This window comes from Apium graveolens, chromosome 6, assembly GCF_009905375.1.
Source record: "Apium graveolens cultivar Ventura chromosome 6, ASM990537v1, whole genome shotgun sequence".
Lineage (NCBI taxonomy): Eukaryota > Viridiplantae > Streptophyta > Magnoliopsida > Apiales > Apiaceae > Apium > Apium graveolens.
Genome location: NC_133652.1, coordinates 142153368 through 142158386, shown reverse-complemented (window position 1 = coordinate 142158386; position 5019 = coordinate 142153368).

The window sequence follows — 5019 nt, the reverse complement described above, 5'->3', positions numbered from 1 at the left end:
TGTTGGCAGGCATGAGAAGGGGAGTAGGAATTTTAGGCCTCACAGCTTCAGGAAGTGCAGCCAATGGTATGTTTAGCTTGCCATAATGGCTCCCAACGCAACCAAATTTTGCATTTATAGGTGCTTGTGGGAGTCCACCAGGGCTTGAATGTCAGCATGTTGACTCTGCACCGGTGTGGTGAGAGCATGCACTTGAGCTGTGAGCTGATCATTTGATGTTTGCAGTGTGGAGACTTGAATTTGAAGATTGATGGATGTAGAGATAGGCTGATGAGAACTTGTAGATGTTGAGGAGCCAAAATTTTCTCCAACAACTTGTTTGATGCCATTCATAAGCAATGCAGAAGGCTCATATCTTGATTGGTGAAGCTAGTCCAACTTGATCTTGACATCATTTGAATTAGTGATTTGTCGTTGGACCACTTCATGAAGAGTAATGAAGGATTATTTGAGATTTTTGACCTCATTTTCAATGGTGGCCAGATCCATCCTTTTCATTTGATTAGCAAAATGTTTGAACTTGGAAGTGATCATGACCTGTGATGGTATAATCTCATCCATTTTCTCCTTCATAAATTTCCTTATTTTGTCTCCATGACTAACCATCTTGAGTTCTAATGCTTTTCCAAAGAGATGGAAAGCTTTAAGTTGAGCCTTAAAAACCTCATTAATGGCATCATAAACATCACCAGGAGTCAGTGCTTTAGCATTGCTGCCCAAAATTGTTAGATAATCTTCCCTGAACTTAGCTAAAACACCCTCCATCTCCAGATTGTAGTCCTTGTTCAGCCAAGCATCACAGTTGCCATCCTGTTCAGCTTCATTAATAATTTTGTCTTGTTGTTCTTGGACATCTGTTTGATAGAAGAGCATAATGGCTTGATAGTCCTGGTTAGACATATCAGATGTTAGTAATTGTTGAGAAATTTGGGCAAGTCCTGCAAGCTGATCCATCCTGAACTCTTCAGTATTTGATTGAGGTGTAGCTTCTTGGAGCCAGTTAGAGACAAGATGTGGTTGTTGAGGTTGAGGGTTATGGAGTTAGATCAGAACCACCTATGACTGAAATCACAGTTTGACTCAAAGATTGCTCTGTGGTTATGACAAGTTGTTGTTCCACAATAGTCGTAGAAACCTCTAATTGAATTGGAGGGGATTTGACCGGTACCTGTCATGTGCACCAGTCTCAAACTCTTGTGCTTCTTACAAAGCACTGTCACATGAATGTGATAAACTTGCCTCTCCCATAGCAGGGTCATTGTCAATTATACTCCCAGCTTCAATTGTCAAGGCAATCTCAGCCAGGGTTTTGAGGGGAGTTATTCCTACATGAGGAACCTCCAAAATTGGAGAGGATTTAGAAAGCTCCCCCTCAGGAGTATTACCCTCAAACCTAACAGCCTGTGAAAGCTGATTTGCACATAAAAGTGCATTTGTAACATCCATTGGGTCTTCAGTAAAAACTGATGAATCCCACATGGTTTTGATGGTGTCATCAAGGTCTACCGCATCTAGTAGCCTCTCACCACCAGATTGTAGTGTCTGGGTGGTGAGCAAAGTTTCTTGAATCAAGTCACTTGAATGAGCTTGCACTTGAGGAATGGATTCAAGTGTTGTATGTGAAGATGAAATTTATGAGATTAAGAGTTATTATTCAGAAGTGAATGTTGGCAGCTCCCTCTGAATAAATGAGGGAGCTTCAATAGATGTGCTTTCACTGTGTGTGCCATCCTTATTTATCCTACTATACACTTGAATTTGTGCAATTGTTGGCTGTGCAGACTCTGTACAGGGTGAATTGGGGAGAATGCTCTTTTCAATAGACACACCCTGTTGAGAGGATATATCTAGAGTCTGTTTATCCCCATTTTTACAACTGCATCCTTTTGGGAGGATACAGAGGTTGTTTGAGTGGTCAGCTCAGTTTCTTAGCCTTCTTTATCCTTTTGACCAATGGTGACTCAGCTTCTGTTTGTTCCTGATAGGAATAAATAAATTATGATTAAATACTGCAAGGTGTGGGCTGCTAGGCCCAATAAAAAGATATATGATACTCAGACCGGAAAGGTTAAGCCTGATAGACCAGGTCAGGTCTGATGGAATAAAGAACGCCCAAAAGCCCTGATTATTAATTAATTTCGTAATTAATTAATAAGGTAAAAATCAGCTATTGAGAAGAGTCCCGATAAGGATATAAATCCTTATAGATTATCCTCAAGGGGATATAAAAGGATAAGGAATCAGTTTCCTACTATTTAGGACTCCTAAGTCCATTCTAATTATGAGACTTGCCCACCAAAGTCTCCTATACCAAGTCCAATTCAAGGACTCCCAACATCTATATAAGGGGCCTCACCCCACAGATCAGAACTACGTTTTTTGACTTGATCCTTGGCAATCAGCAAGGTACGTAGGCATCTTGTTAAAGGCAGATTGAGTCACGAAACACAAGAGCAGTCAAATCGAGCCTTGAAGTTCACGTTCCTTAGTACTAAATACAGCAATTATATATATATTAGTTTTTTATCCATAACATTTGGCGCCGTCTGTGGGAAAAGGAACAACAACCATGGCGAGAACACGGAGAACAACCAGTACTCTGGAGGAGGGAACACCATCAGGGACAACTCAGGTGATTTCGTCAACCGTGGAGATTCCTCCCCACTCAACTTAAGCATCTACTCAAGCGGAGACCCAGATAAGGGCAACTCAATCTCAGCCACAAGGAACGACTCCCCCGACTATTCAAGGTACGGATCCTCGAGTTCAACAAATACATATACCTGTGAATTCTCAACCCGTCGGGTATGAATATTCAACTGTTGTTACCACTAACCCCCCTTATGGGATGCCCCTTCACTCTGAGGTTGGAGGAAGCGGATATGCTGGGCGAAGCGAAGCACGAGGGCAGTCGCCCCCCTATATACGAGGTCTGGGTCTTATCCCTGAGGATCGGGAATTTTCTGGTCCTTACACTGAGAGAGACTCTGAATCTTCGGATGATGAAGTGGCCCCAAGAAGGAGGCGTCCTGGAAAAGAGCCAATGGCCGATGGAAGGCAACACCCCCAAAGCACCCCAGGGGCGAATCCCCAAGAAGTGCAGGAAAGGATCAGGGCTCATGAGGCTGAAATCCAAAGGCTGAGGCGTGATTTGGAGGCTCACCAGGCCACCAGACCCCAGATACCTCCTAGGGGGAGAAATCCTCCTCCTGTCATAGACCTGGATGGTCCGGTAAGAAGAAGGGCTGCTGTCCCAAGAACTGATCCAAGCAATCTCCTTCCCCTTGCAGATCCTGATGATCCAACTCCACCCTTCATAGAAGAGATAATGAATGCCCATATCTCAAGGAAATTCAAGATGCCCACTATCAAAGCCTACGATGGCACGGGAGACCCCGCTAATCATGTTAGGACATTCTCTAATACACTGCTGCTGCAACCCGTGAATGATGCTATAAAGTGTCGGGCCTTCCCTCAAACCCTGTCGGGTATGGCTCAAAGATGGTACAGTCGCCTGCCCCCAAATTCTATTGGATCGTTCAGAGAATTAAGCTAGGCTTTTATTAAGCAATTCATCAGTGGAAGAGTCCATGAGAAAAGTTCAGCATCTCTTATGAGTCTTGTACAGGGAGCTAAGGAATCCTTGAGAGATTACCTGAATCGTTTTACAAAGGAGGCTTTAAAAGTCCCAGACCTTGATGATAAGGTAACCATGATAGCACTGCAACAAGGAACCAGGGATGAGTTTTTCAAGATGTCCTTGGCCAAACGTCCCCCTGAAAATATGTTGCAACTCCAAGAGAGGGCAGGGAAGTATATCAAGGTTGAAGAAAGCATGAGAAAGACCGTAGTAAGTAATGAGCCCACTGGAGGCAAGAAGCAAAAAACTGATCTGGAGTATATCGCTAAGGACAATATCCTAGAACCGAACAAAACCCTGATTCAACCCCCAAGAAGGGAGGACCTGGGCAAAAGTTCACTGAATACGCTAAGCTGAGTGCTCCTAGAAGTCAGATTTTGATGGAGATTGAGAAAGATAGAGATATTCGCTGGCCTAAGCCCTTGAGGCTGATCCCGCCAAGCTAGATAAAAGCAAGTATTGCAGGTTTCACAAAGATGTTTGCCATGACACCGATGAGTGTAGACAATTGAAAGATGAAATTGAGTTTTGATTCGAAAAGGAAGGTTGAACAAGTATACGGAGATGGAGGGGACAGAAACAATAATGGAAGGAAGAACTTTGAAGATCGTAGGAGGGACCAAGACATCAGGGGCGGAATCCCCAACCTAGGGACCGGTTATAAATGCAATTTTTGGAGGACCACGACGTCCTCAAGGACCTGTGATAAACACGATCTTTGGAGGTCCACTGCTGCTGGATTGTCCGAAAATTCCAGAAGGGCATACACCAGGGAGGTTATGCATATTGTTGGAGAAGCCCCGAAGAGGGCCAGGACAGAAGTAACATTGGCTTTTGATGATTCCGACCTACAGGGTGTGAAGTTCCCCATGACGACCCGCTGGTCATAACACCGATAATAGGAAATAGCCCGGTTAAGAGGGTCCTTGTGGATAACGGTTAAGAGGGTCCTTGTGGATAATGGTGCTTTTGTGGATATCTTGCTCCACGACACCTTTCTAAGGATGGGTTAACGACTCCCAGTTGACACCTACCGACATGCCGATATATGGATTTGCTGGAGTAGAATGTCTTGTGGAAGGGATAATCAAATTACCGACCACCATAGGTACGGAGCCAAGGCAAGCAACGCAGATGCTGGATTTCGTGTGGTAAAGGCTAGTTCGACTTATAATGCTATCATGGGGAGAACAGGGATACATGCCTTCAAGGAAGTCCCCTCTTTCTACCATTCAGTTATGAAGTTTCCCACCCAAACGGGATTGGAGAAGAGAGAGGAGATCAAAAAATGGCTAGAAGCTGTTATGTGGCCTCTTTGAGGGCAGATGGAGTCGGGGGGCAGGTTCTTCCTATTGAAGATATGGATGTCAGAAAAAATG